The sequence below is a fragment of the Phytophthora cinnamomi genome (genome assembly GCF_018691715.1).
Source record: "Phytophthora cinnamomi strain GKB4 chromosome Unknown Contig84, whole genome shotgun sequence".
NCBI classification, from domain to species: domain Eukaryota; phylum Oomycota; class Peronosporomycetes; order Peronosporales; family Peronosporaceae; genus Phytophthora; species Phytophthora cinnamomi.
The window spans coordinates 253,525-268,547 of NW_027151017.1; positions in this window are offsets into that span (position 1 = coordinate 253,525).

Below are 15,023 nucleotides of genomic sequence, written 5' to 3' on the forward strand. Positions count from 1 at the left end.
CCCACCGTTGCAGAGATTGCAGAGCGACCACGGGGGGGGGGGGGGGGGGGGGGGGTGTCTGCAAATGCAGAGCTCCTCGATGCTATTGACGGTGTGCTCGACGAGCGCGATGCACACCGCGGTGGTGAGGTTGCTCCAGCACCGGTAGTTGCGCACCCTGCAAGTCTGGTTCCTGTAGCAAATTGGACCGTGAAGAACCCTGGCGAAGTAGCAGCCCCTACACGCAACGACTGCGAAACCTGAACTGTGGTGCAGCTCCGTAAGGATTGCACAGAGAGAAGGCTACGGCTTCCTAGGGTAACACCTAAGTCAGAGCAGATTAACCAGCTAAGGGCCCATGATGCGGCTCGCATGGCAGTGCAGTCAATGGTGGACGACGAATACGTGATCGAGCCAAGTCTCCGGAAAACCAAGCACTGTTGCATCCGGCTGCTCAACATTATTTTCTCAGATTATTTTGCATCCCAAATTGCTTCGTCGGACGACGCTGCAACCCGTGCTGAGATAGATGCAAGTGAGGTGAGCTACAGGACGCGGCTTTGGAAGGAGATAACCGATCACTTCTGCAACAACAAGACAGACTATAATGGTCTCTCCATAGTTGACAATCCGCGTTTCAACGGCGTTGATCCATCCACATCGTGATGCACGATGCTGCACGCCTGTATGACATGTGGAAAAAAAGTGATGAGCAAGTACGGCAAGGCGTGTGCCAAATTCTTCGTATCAGGACAAAACTCCGAGGAGTTTTTCAATTTTTGCGAGGGCAACCTGCGCGTCCTATACCTCAAAGCGTGTCTGGACATCAAGCCAGAGCTGAAAGATTATGTTCGAGGTGGAATGCGTCAAGAAGACGAAGTAGATTCCCTCAATCTGCAGAATTCCAGTTACACCACGACAGCCGGCAGGATTCCCAAATGGCAAGATGGCATCCTAAAAACTATCAATCGTCTGGCGGATATCGTCGTTGGTGGGCGAGCTCCCGTTGCCACTCCTGCAGAGAATGTTCCTGCCACGCGACCGGAAAATGAAGATGTACTGTTTGATCGAATTGATAAGCTACACCACCTCATTGATCAAGTCAAAGAGCGACAGCGCAAAGCGGAACTAGAGGGACAAACGGCTGCTGCGCTGGCTAATAGCCTTACACTCTACCAGCAGTGCTTACAATATTACGAAAGCTGCCTAACGGCGCTTGAATAAGCGACTACCCTCAACTCAGATTCCACGAAACTGACGTAAGAGGACACGCCAGCATCAATTTAATTTTTTTTAGGAGGGGGGGGGGGGGGCGCTTTTTATTTGAACTTTAATTATCTGTCAGTTATACTTTACGATCTTCTGTTGAACGTCTAAACCGACTGCGTTGGGGTTGTAGTACTGCATCATGTTCTAGAACACCGACGATAGCGTCACGAATCCACTCCGACGAATTATACGTGTCGCTATTAGCTGTTAAATCGGAGGAGCTGTACAAGCGCCGATAACGAGAGATATCTTGTGAAACTACAGACAAATCCGGCGGTGGTTCATCGGCTACGGACACTGCTGCTAATCCATCGACCAAGCCTTCATTCTCATCAGAACGGTAATTCGAATTTTCAAGCAGGCGTCTGTTAACGCACCAGTTGTGCAAGCGCTAGTATTGTGCGTGGGACCCGCCGGAATGCAATCTCCAATGGTGCATTGAACACGCGCCATTTACAAACAAGCAATCCGAATTGCCATTTCAATACGGATGCGAAGTTGGCTGAGGTAGAAATTAAAGCTGTCATGATATGCCGTAGCGATTCGCGGCCGGGGGAACGGAGTCAACAGCTTGTTAGTGTTTGTGAACGCGTTGTCGCCCACCAGGTGCAGCCCATTGGGGAGGGTGTCCACCACTGCAGATAATTTCCACTTCAAATAGGCCACTGCATCTCCTGTTCCTCCAGGACTCGAACAAGTTATAGCAGTAAAACGACTTAGGTGATTACAACAGGCTTGTACATTTACTCCATATCTCTGGTAATGTCCAGAAAAGAAAGAGCGCACCCTCGTAACTTCATTCTTCTTCGGCACCTTGATTGGGCACAACCATCCATCTATAGCACTGACACAGCCTTTCATAATCTTAGAACGGCTCAGCTTCTTGAATTCACTTGCAGCATGACGTTGCGCCGCAACCGTCGTAGGAAATTGAGTTGCAAGTCTGGATGTGCGATAATGGCTTCAACAACCTCATGGATGCAGTCATAAAATACCGATACGCTGACCCCACCTTTTGAACGAATGTCGTGGTAGGAGCCGCCGCTCAGCCACCGCAACAGCATGTGCAGCTTATTGATGTGCGTTATCGGTTCGATGCCAGTCCGATTTCGAGATTGCTGCTCGTCTATACGCAGACACGACTTTAGTTTAGCGGCTAGAACCATGAACGACTGGCGGGACATCTTGTAACACTTCTGGAACTCGCCTTCTTCCTCTAGTAGCTGCGCGTGGCTCTACCAGTCAATGCGTCCGCGCTTACGACACCGTCGGCGCGTGTCAGGGAGGATCACGAGGTTAAGGACGAGCAATAACAACCCGAGAAGCACAGCCGACCTTGCCTCCATCTGCGGTGTAGCTGGCGAAGATTTGTTGTAAACTACGGTAATGGTAGCATGGCAAAGTCACTTTGGGTGGCACCGACCTTTTGCCGTCGATGGCATTTCGCCCCTAATCCTAAAAACTCGTGACCAATCACGTGAGTTTTTTCGTGCCATGGTATGACATGGCATGGTTAGGAGCGGCCCTGAAAAACCAAATGTGAGTGTGAGATTGAATCGCTAAAGTCTACCTACATGGCAGGTCGTCCTCTGCCGATCAGATCTCCTATCTTATCCTATCCGTAAACTCGTACGATTATGCTAAAACATACGAGTCGTAAGTTTCTACGCACAGAGTCGTACGACTTTACGCAAACGTATAGTCGTACAACCCTGCTCTCCTCACCATCCAGTGCAAGTCCGCATGCATTTCCGGTGCACGACGTGGAGACACGAGCGTGTGACCTCACACCCTTCAACATCGTGGGACCGTATTTGGTCGTGGACTACTACCAGTCGCAGCGCCGTTCGCGCGGTGTTTCTCTAGTGACATCGGCTGCAATGTTGCACCGCGCAGGTCATAGCTCGCGGGAGGAAGCTACAGCCACATTCGTGTCATCACTGAAACAGCACCGCAACATTTTACCGTGTCGTTTATCGCGTTATGTTCATCGTTAATGACGCCGATATGCTTGCGCCCCGTTTCCCAGTGAAACCAGACGAAGTGAGGGAGACAGTACGCGATTTTCAGGCTCGTAGCAATCATAGAACGATAAAATATGTTATCAGAATTATCGATGGTTGGTTTGCCCAATACGTGCACCTCGTCGAAGTGAATGTGGGCGCGTAATACCGTTCTTTTCAGGACACTACCAGAAATATGGACTGAATGTGCGAGCTTACGCGGATTACCTCTCTCGTTTTACGGCTTTTCGGTTAACTCGCCTGGCGGAATGAACGACTCCTCCGCTTTCAAGCGTTGGTGAATCAGGCGGTGAATCAGGCAGGTGCTTTACAAAATTGACGGTAAGTATCTCGTCATCGGTGGCAACGCGTATGCTCAGAGCAAAAGCGTGATGAGACGCAGCTTGTGGATAGACCAGCTACAACTTCCACGTTAGCCAGCTTCGAATTCGTATCGAAATGGCTTTTGGGCTTGGCGAGCAAGTGAAGGATCCTAAAGCAACAGTTGCATGTTCGACTCCGGCACTGCCGTGTTATTATCTCAGCTTGTATGAGGCTACACAACGTCTGAATCTTACAACGGTGCTCTTCGACGGAAGAACACCCCGACCGAGTATTGCGTTCTATCGTACGATAAGTGCGCAGATGGAACAACCAAGATCCTTTGGACTATGATAGATCGGAACTTGAAGATGAGCGGGAAAATGAAGATCGTGTAGACTTTGAAAAATCAGAAGTGCAGCTGGGTGATGGAAGTTGGGTAGATTTGCTGGATGAAACGGTTCGCTCGGACCTAGTCAATCTCATCGCCAGTCGGCATTTACACCACCGTCAGGAAATGTTCAGAGGAATCGAGCTGAAAAAAAAAGCGGTGGTGTCCGTCGAAACACTGAATCAATTGTGGAGACATTTGGATCAGCGGGAAATCCTAACGCATCACCGGATAGTGAGTATTTCGATGCTACAATATTCAGTAAAGGCAAGTTGCGCAGGGAATGATCTGGATTAGGTTTAGGTATGGTTTCAAGATCTTCTGCTTGTCACTACTATCTCTCAACAATAGCCCTTCATGGGCATAGGCACACGGGCGGCGCTGGTGGCTTGCTATTCGACGCGATCGTTTGAGGGACTCCTTGTGGCCAACGATGCGGAGGTGCGCATATTTAGGATGGTGAGTTGCGAGCTGGTGGAGAAGGAGGGAGAGTGGCCGTACGTCATGTCGGAGGGGTGGGTGGGTGGGGGGGGGGGTCTTCTCGAGCTGTAGTCAGAAATTTACAAATAGGGCATTTACCGAATCTATAATAAAAAAGCTTATTCAGGTCGTTGTGACACAATAAGATAGGGCATTGATAGGTCACATACTAAACCCAAGGTAAAATGAAAGTAGTGTATATTGAAGTAGCATCTCTGATCGGTGTTGGCACTAAAGCACCAGTGAAACCCCGTTTTGTTTGTTTGCAGGGGCTATAATCTGTTCGAGCTGGTTAAACTGCAGCTCTCTTTGCAGCGAGAAGTTTGTAAGTCTGCTTTTCGAAAGAGGGCTCTCCCATTTCAGAAGCGCAAACTTGTGCTCCATGAGTTCGTAGCAGTTACTCTGGCGGGAGCTGCCGAGAGAAAACACTTGCTGCTCCACGGCTCGACCTGGGCGAGGATGTCTTCGAGGTGGAGAGGATCTTGAACGTAAGGGAGGGCCGGGCTACTCAATATGGGCGTACGAGACGCGAGTTCGAGGTGAAGTGGAAAGCACTGCTTCCTCTAGCACACCGACTACATAACATCGTGTTCGACTGGCTTGGAGTCAACGTCGCTGACTTCGCGGAGTCAGGACGTTGTTCCTGTTTGCGTCGCTCCATTGCTAGTGTCTCACGCAGCTTGCGTTGCGCTTCATCGTGCTGTTTTCTAGTCGCCTCCAGCAGTCCATCCAAACCGAACCGACGGTACCATTTGTGATTGACACCGGTGCCCCACTATCGAGTACCTCATCACGGAGGGCGGCAAGGTCGCCAGCTCGTCCTACACGCACGGCGACGCCACCTCCGGATTGCTCTAAGTAGACGGCAGACGCAGGCAAGTTTTGCCTTTCATGTAGTAGTGTGAGTGCGGAGGTTAATTAGTAACCTTGAGGACGTCTTTCGGAGATCAACCAGCGCTCGCTAGCTCCAAGGAATGTGCACGCGAGAGTCTGCTTATCGAAAAACTCGGGTGGTACAATGCGGCCATGTCCATCGCGACATTAAGGGGCTCGTCGAGACACCATCCAGTCCGCGCGATCCGGGAAGATGGAGCACTTTCGGTGTATGAGCGACGCCAAATTGAAATGCAAGCTCAATTTTTTTTAATCCATCGGGCAAGGCCCCGCCGAAGATAACCAAGTGTGCCCGCAAGCAGTCGTTCACGTGCGTGACCTCCGTGTCCGACCTGGGCTCATTCCTCGTTCGACTTAAACCAGACAGCACACAGTGCCGACCAAATTCACTGGAAGTTTTCTCGTGGGGGCAGGTGCGGTCGACGATGCAACAAGTGGGGCACTGGCGTCGATCACAACTGGAGCCGCCGGTTCGGTTTGGATGCAAGTCTTCAACCTCGATGACTTCGATCTTGATCGGCGTGTCTTCAGCCGTCTCCACTTCTTGTTCCGGCTGCGGAGAGTCCAAAACTCGATCCACAGCCGGGGGCTTACCCACATCGGCGCCTCCCTCAGACGCGTGAGCGTGAGTTATGCTTCCGTTTGTCCGAATAGCGAACTAATTGCCGCACAAACATCCAGTGATCGTACGCCGACTCCAAACAGAAAAATACCATGGCAGATTTATAGAGATTGCGCACCTCGGTTTCCATTCTCTTCATCGCGACTGTTCCTTACTACGTGCCAGTCGAGCCAGGATCGCCAGCGTGAAGGTGGCTCCGAGAGCCAAGAAGCTGCTCACAGCTTCAACGACTAGTACGCTTGCTGCTGTGAGACTAAAAAACAAAATCGTCCAGAAAAAATAGAAATAAAAGTCCAGCATATATAGGGGTATATACCCCGATTCACTTCCGGTCACAACATCTCTACTATTTTGGTCCTCCAACATAAGACTGATTTATACTTGAATATTGTATGGGACAGATGTCCTTGTACCGCTATACCGAAATCACGACAAAAGTTTTGAGTGTAGAACCGCCAAATGCACATGCTTAGGTTGCAGTCGGTGTGATTAGGTTGAAGAGGGTAGAGACAGGAACGGCGCACCCACTAAGGTCGAGTGGCTCACAGGTATCAACTCCTCAATCTCCAAATAGACGGCGGGGGCTCGAGATGGCTGCGCCGGATGGAAATACGCCTCGTTACCAGCTCTCGCAGCAAGAGCGCCAGCGGTGTCTTGAAGTGTTGTTGAGCGAGCGTCCCGCGCGCCGTCTCCGACGTGCGGACGCAAAGGGGGGTAACACGGTGCAAGGCAAGAAGAGCAAAAACACTGCGAGGAAGAAGGCGGCCAACCTCACGATACAGGCAATGGAGAGAGCGGATTCAAAGGGCGAGGACGCTCCAGTGGATACTGCGGAGCGCACGAACCCGGCAGAGGCCATGAGCGGGGTGGCTACGAGTGGTAGTGGAAGCTTTAGCTGATATTGTCGCTGCCATGTCTGCGACAGCTCCAGCAGCTTCGGCGCCTGCAGATCCACCTTCTGAAAGCAAGCAGTGCAAACGCCGCCGAGCGGTTCTGCAGGACGACGTGGACGTTGAGACCAGTGAAGCCGAGGGAGACGGCGCTGCTCCCAGGCAGCTACCACGGCTGAAGAGGGTTATCGACGGTAACGCTAATCTGATGGCTACTGGCGCAGAGGAGTGCACGGCTCTAAACTCTGACGAAGATCCTTCACTTCGGGAGGAACCCGAATCGGAAGATGATAGCGATGACGACGACGAAGAGTGGAGGACTGGAATATTGGGGAACTCACCGACGAAGAAATTGACGAAGAGGAAGCGCCTCTTCCTGACTCAGTGTGTTTGACCGCAGCGAGGAACAAGAAGACGATGTACATGATGAAGACGCACCGATGGGAGTATGGTGCGTTGTGATGGCAATGTCCAACATAAGCGTTTTCTGCATGGCTGATGTACAACTTACGCGACAAAATAATCTAACAGTGCTGTGTTTGTTGTAGATCCAAACAAATGCGGCCCGGACCCGACCTACGCTGACCTGTACGACGGACCATTCGGACCCAGTGCCAGTGTCATCTCTGTGGCTGACGACCCGCTCCCTTCTGTTTTACTTTATGCTGCCTAAACTATGGATCCAGATTGCAGCTGAATCCAATCGACATCACCGCCAGTCGATACCATTACGAGCTCGCGCCGTGCGAGCTCAACAGCGTCGCAGTGGAGATGAAGTTGAAGACTTGGACGATATTCGCAGCGGCTGGCTGCTGTCGCTGACATCGAGCCGTGGGATGTATTACACATGGTGGCACTGTTGGTCGCGCGGATGCTGATGCCAATCCGCAAAGATATTGCTGCGCATTGGTCCACCAAGCACATCGGTGCGCTGCCAACAAATCGGTTCAATTTTTTCATGGCGAAGAACCGATTCTTCCATATTATGGGGTACTTGCATTTCTCGAACAACAAGTCTCCGCGTGCAAGCGTCGATCGTGCATGGAAGGTTAGGCCGTGTTGCAACGCACGTTTGCTCGTGGATAGCGGATGTCACCGGTCATCAGCTTCGACGAGGCCACTGTTCACTGGCCACTGTACCGTCGCGCTCGCGCTACAACCCAATGCGCTAGTTCAACAAGGACAAGCCTCACAAGTGGGGCACGAAGGTGTTCGCTGCGGCGTACATAAAGACAGCGTATTGTTTGAGGTCGGGAAAGGATTGAAGGTGGTAAGCTTCGGCTTGCCATCTTTTTTTGTTTTTGCAAAGTCCTTATGTTGTGAAGGACTACATAATGACAGCGGATGGCTTGCAATACGCAACATAATGCTAACTAGGGATGGGCAAATGCAATCGTGGCATTGATGGCATTTGTGCAACTATGGCACTGATGTCATTGATGCACCGTAAATGCAAAAAATGCACGGCAAAACGAGTTAACTTCAACGAGATGGATGTAAAAATAAACAAAAGCTAACACTGAATTTTACAACGAGCAGCAGCTAGTGACGACAGCATTCCGTGACTGGATACACGCTTCTGGTGCTTCTCAGACTCTTTCGTCCTGACACCGCGCGCGATGTACTTCGTTGGCGCGCCGCGCCGAAGGCGCGATTCCATAGCTGACGTCGTGTCGACTGGGCGGTTCGACACACGTTCCAGCAGACTGACGTGGCTGCGGCTGGAGTAGCACGGCCGAAGGCGCCCGCGCGAATGCTCCAGCTCCCCATTTCCCAATCGGCTTCCCAGCGTCCAGTGCCCTACCACCGCATAACCCTTCGGCCTCGCTCCGAGTCACCGGGATCATCCAGCTCCAGCTCCTTGCAACTCCTCGCCAGCTCCGTCGCCCCGCTTCACCACTTCGCCGCTGCACGAGCTTCACCGCCCCACCAGCACAATGCCACGCAGTTCACCGTCGTGGTGGAGGGCACCTATCCTGATGCGACCTGCCGGCACTGCTCCGCCACGCTGCACAAGTGTCAACCAAGCCGCAACTTGCTCCGACACCTGTCATCGTGCCCTCAGTTGTCGGACGCTGAGCGAACGAGGTGGAGCCGCTTCGGAGAGCCCGTAACGAAGCCCAAGCGCAAGCGTCAAAAGCGCAAGAAGCCAAGCAATCCTCGGTCTCCCGCTGCGACACAAGAATCGGTCGTGACTGAGATGTCGCTGTTACAGTCTCAGCCGACCACGCCATTTTCCAGCGGCGTCAGCAACAACGACAAGGAGCGCTTCTAAGCGGAGATTGCTATGGGCTTCTACGCTCCTGGTTTGGTGTTTCGCACCATCGAAGTGCCTCGTATGCGCCGGGCGTTCACGGTCCTGCAGTCGGACATGGAGAAATACTTGCCGAATCTGAAAGCACTTGCTGGACGCCTCCTCACGCAGGAGTATGATCGCGAGAAAGCAGAGTTGATAGCCCGGCTGCATGATGAGCCAACATTGGGTTTGATTTCCGACGGATGGACGAGCGTTAATAAAGAGAAGGTGATCAACTATGTCGTAGTGTCGCCCTTGATGCAGCCCCTACTTTGGTGGACGAGGACCAGCGGCAAAGATGAGCAAACGGCTGAGTACGTGGCGAGCGAGATCGGTGCTGTGATTGACGAGATCAACGAATCCGCCGGTAAATATGTTGTGGTGTCTGTGACGACCGACAACGCCCCCGTGATGCAGAAGGCGTGGGAAATCCTGGAGGCAACGCGTCCGATTTTCTGCAACAGGTGCAGTAGCCATGCACTCAACCTCATATTGGAGGAGGTGCTGTCGCTCCCATTGATGACGTCCGCGTTGTCTCGGTCCGTCACTACGGCGAAGTTCCTCAGGAACCGCCTGCAGCTTCTCGCACGATTTGGGAGGCTACAAAAAGAAGGTGATGAAGAACATCGACGCGCACTACGTTTGCCTGTGCCAACGAGGTGGTACTCAAGCGTCGAATGCATTAAGAGTGTACTGGACAACCGCCGGACCATTGGCAAGTTATTTCGTCACTCAAAGTTCATCAAGCGAAGGTTTGGGCGCTGGCGCGCTGTTCTCGCCGAAGTCCGAGCCATCGTGGCAGACAAGGGCTTCTGGAAGCTTATCAAGCTGGTTCAAACCCTCCTCGAGCCGATTGTTGAGGCCGTCGCTATGCTCGAGCAGGACACATGCTGCATATTCATGGTGTATTGGCAGTTCAGCCAGCTTCAACGGAGCTCCGTGCACACAGAGCGCATTTCAGGCGTCCCAATGACCGTCCAGGGCAGCATATTGGCATCCATCCAGGACAAATGGCGTTTTGTGCACACCGACACGATGGGCATCTCGTTTTTGCTGGATCAAACAAAATCCACTTCGGACTTCGTAGACAACGATTTGACCAAGACTGTCAAGTCCATCTAGGAACTTGCTGAAAGGATTGGCCTCGTGGAGATGGCAGCTGAAAAGCAGCAAATTGCTGCTGAGGCTGATGAGTTCAATCTAAAGAAGAGCCGCTGGTCAGCCGAGACCAGGGAGGCGGAAGGAGAAGTCTCTCCGGTGGCGTGGTTGGTGAACAAGGTCGCCAGGGCGCCCGACAAGGAACACTACTATCCGCTCCTCGCCCCGTTAGCTGCACGGATTTTCGCAATTCCAACGTCACCGGCTGCCAGCGAGCGATCGTGGAGTATCCACGACTTCATACACACCAAGCGGCGGAACCGTTTGAATGCGATGCGTGTAGAAGTGCTCGTGTTCATCTACTGCAATGCTGGCAGCAAGGATGCCAAGGCCAACATATTTTACAAGCTAGGAGACGAGAGCGAGGACGACGACGATGGCGAGGCGGACGTCGACGGAGTGGATCAGGACAGTGAGGTCTCAAGCGTCAGCAGCGCTAGCAGCGGCGGTAGCAACAGAGCGATCGAAGATTTCTCGATATCATACGAAGGCAGCGAGGAACAGAAGCACGAGGATTAACTTTAACAAGAATCTATTTTTGGAGTGACTCGTTTTGGCAATAATGCACTACATTGATGGCATTGATGAACTCCGTGCACTGCATTTATGCCATACCGCAAGCATTTGCCCACCCCTAATGCTAACATCTATGGTGTTTGTTATTATATTGTAGAATTGAAGAATACTGTGGTGTCAAAACGGGTCTACAAGTCCCCGTATCAAAAGACAACAACTCTGGGGAAGCTGCCGTCCTCAGAAACATGCTGGCTTTGTGTCCTCCATCTTCTTCGTCACCGTCGCGGATGGTGGTCACAGATCGCTTCTACACGTCGGTTAGGCTCGCCTTGGAGCTGTTGCACCGCCGCATATATTTGACCGGCACCATCCATACAGACAGATCAGGCTAGGCTCCTGGTGTTATCACGAGCATGTCCTACAAGACAGTGAAAGAGAATAAGGAAATGATTCCACCACAAGGCACTATCAAGCTTGCCCAGAACAAACAGTTCCCACAAATTACGGCGACCATGTGGATGGACCGTAACCCCGTTCACCTCCTGTCTAGTGGCAGCAGCCGAGTGCTAGGCACCTGCAGTAAGTTTACCGCTGTCGGGAGTGCATGGAATCACTGCTAAGTGAGTGCGATGTATGTGTATAACAGTGCGTCGTGTGGATGGCGAGCAGCAGCCGATTCCTGCCCCGCAGTTGGTTTTGGATTACCATCGCTGGATGAGTGGCGTCGACATCCTCGACCAACTCCGGATGCAGAAGTATAGCGTGCAGCAGTGTTACAATACTAAGAATTACTTACAAATCACTGTTTCTAGGTCTGCTAGATATGGCATTGGTAGACGCATTCATCGTGCACCGCCATCACCAGAAGGTGAATAACAAACGCCCGCCTAAACACTTCACCTTTTTTTTTGAGACGTTGATGGAACAGCTCCTGGCAATTAATTCTCCTGAGGCCTACGCAGCTATTGAGGTACGCCCTATGTTGGTAATTTCAACATAATCATTTCTACTTTGTGTTGTCAGCTAACCTAATGTGCTGTTATGTTTGTGGTTTGGTTGAATAACGTGCAACGCGTGCTGAGGACAGGACAGCGTCTCCAAGGCGGGCGCGCGCTTCATCAAAATCTCCTGCAAGAGCGACACTAGCGATGGAGGACCGACACCGTTTGGATGAAAATCCTGACACTGTTGACGGCGAGCATGGTGTTAAGCGACGACAGCGCTCATGAAAAATTTGCGCGCTCTATAAGGTCAAGCCAAGAAAGTTCACGAAGTACTTCTGTCCTAAGTGCTCTAACGGCAACCGACGGTGCGTTGAAAGGCGATATATTGGCTTGCAGCGATATGCGTCTAACTACCTTGTGTTGTTCATGTAGTAATTATCTCTGCAAAGTAGCGCGCGAAGCGAGAGAGAACACATGCTTCAGTATATGACACAACGACTGGGTCAACGGAGAAGACATCCCGCGACTTTTGCTGGAGGACCACAAGCTTCGTAATCGGCCACCGCCTTCGCACCCGGGGAAGAATTGTCGGTGTCGAGATACTACGGAGGGAGGCGAAGGGCGAGGCAGAGGAGGTGACGCTGAGCAAGACGGGGGCGACGAATTGGGTGATGACACGGAGGATATGACCATTCTTTAGCTATAAAGCTGGTTGATAGCTAAGCTTGCAATCAATTGAAACGATTTCGTTTCTTGTAGTCATTGGCTTGAGCAACTAGAGCCACTACTGCTTGACGTGTGCAACACTACAAAAAATGGACTCACTGATAAACAGTACACTTCTTATGTTCAAGTGGCTGACATAAGTGACACAGGGGATCAAATTAGGCTACATTAGGGGTGTGCATGTTGGCACTGCCCTCACTATGCGTGCTGGTCACATCCCATACCCTCACCGAACCCCGACGTACTTAAGTGAAGTCCTTTACAAAGATTCATATGTTAATATACGGGACAGGTAAAAATTATCCTCGTAAACAGGTCCGGGAATCAAGGTGTTAAAACAATGTCCACAACGTAAAGGAATTTGTTTAAAGTTTATAATACAACACCTAAAAATAAAGTTTCTCTAAGGCGGCTTCTAGCAGTGTCAGTATTGCTTCAACCTCCTTCTGCTCTTATTCATGTAGTGTTGTCCAAGCTTGAGCCCTAATCAGCCGTCATCACTCACTCGGTATTGCTGGATCAAGCTTTCGCTCATTGTCCAAAATTCCCCACTGCTGCCTTTAAAAAAGTTTGGGCCGTGTCTCAGTCCCCCTTAGCGCTTGCAAGAGTCTCGCGGGGGTTGTCTCCGAGCTTCCGACACAACGGTTCATCGCAGATGAGTCGCACCGAGGACGATTCGAACTGCCGACAAGAGCAAGACGCAGCGGAGCGTCGACAGAGCAGACTAGCGATGCTAAATACCCGTTACCTCCACTTTGTCGCCCGGACGCACACCGTCAACGAGGTCATCGAACGCGAAAAGGAGAACAGTATAAGTGTTGGAAACACCGGAGAAATCAAACTTGATGAATTCAAATTTATGGTGTAAAAACCGCTTCACTTTCTTTTCATAAACCTATGTGCAACCAGGCCATTAGTTATTCCAGAAATTATGATCTACATATACATCTGGAGCACAAGTACGACGAGGCCTCTGGCAGCAGCTTCTCGGACCAGCTCACAGTCATCTTCGAGAAGGAGAACCGGACGAGGAGGTCTGAGAGCGAGTGGTCAGTTACCAATCCCGCCAGCCAAAGCCGGAGTTACCCACTATATGACAAAGAGTTCCTTGCCATCCCCCCCCGATGCACAACGCGCCGCCGGCGTCGTCGCCTCCTGCACCCCCGAAACGCAGCACATCTCGCTCGACTCTGTGAACCTCCAAAGGCCATGGAGCTAATCGAGCAGCCCACACGCCTTCCAGTTTCCTCTCGCGAACACTTGCACCTCAATCGTCCCCTTGAATTGTCCTCTAGACTTGAGCGATACTGTCTTCGGGGTCATTCCTTAGTTCTCTGTGCTTGTGATATTTGTAAGCGGCAACTTACTGACGTGGCTGAAACTGCCCCGAAGAACGCTGAGATCGGCATCAACCACTATTCATTCGACAAAGCTGATGGAGTGTGTTCATTAATGCAAACTAAAACGGAATAAAACGCCACCACACAGCCACTAATAGAGATAATACACGTTTGCTACATTGTCGTTGCTAAATACGATTGCTGAGCTCTGATTGGGCGAAAAGCGGTGGTAAACCATATGGCTGAATACTGTATTTGGTTTCAGCATGGTCTAAAACGCACCCTCCGGGAATTCAGGCTGGGCCTCGGCACGGCCACTCCATTCGTATTGGCTCTGAGGGTCCTGCGTGGTGTGGCCTGTGTGATCGGAGAACGGGGCAGAACTCCTTCTTCCTTCGCGTCGAGCTCGTCCCTCTCCGCGCAGTACTGATCAACCAAGCCTGTGACATCGCGGTTTGGATGTGTCGACAAATTACGCTCACTGCACCACGGACACTTCTCCAATCGTTTCACGATCCCCCCTTTTGATCTGGGAGAGCGTTCGTCGCGGTCGTCACGATCTTCTCCGGCGGTCACCGCCAAATTCATAATGATGAAAGCTGTACCCGTCGCCCACGTCGAACGAAGAACCCGACTTGCGACAGTTAACCCTTTCGCGAACCACCTTTATTAACTATACAATACAAACCTAAGGTATTCAATAGTAAACGGTCGGGAAATTCGCCCTTTAACGAAATCACGCGAGAGGATCCACAACGGGCTTGCCGAAGGCCTACTCCTTGGTCTTCCTGGACAATCGGAAGAGTAGGAAGTTGACCTTCGCCTTCGGCGCCTGGCGGGTGTGTGTGGAGTGGAGTGTGTGTGTGTGTGAGGAGGGGTCTTCGCGAGCTGTAGTCAGGAATTTACAAATAGAGCATGTACCGAATCTACCTTAAATGTCTTATTCAGGTCGTTGTGACGCAATAGGATAGGCACATGCTAAACCACCTGTTCGAGCTCGTTAAACTGCAGCTTTTGCAGCGCTCTTTCCAGCGCGAAAATTGTCAGTCTGCTTTTCGAAGGAGGTTTCTTCCATTTCAGTAGCGAAAATCACTCTCGCCAGTGGCTGTTCCTGGGAATGTCGTTGCTAGGCCGCCAACAAACTTTTGTGGCGCAGGAAATGCTTTATCCACAGCCCTCCATTGTTTTTCGAAT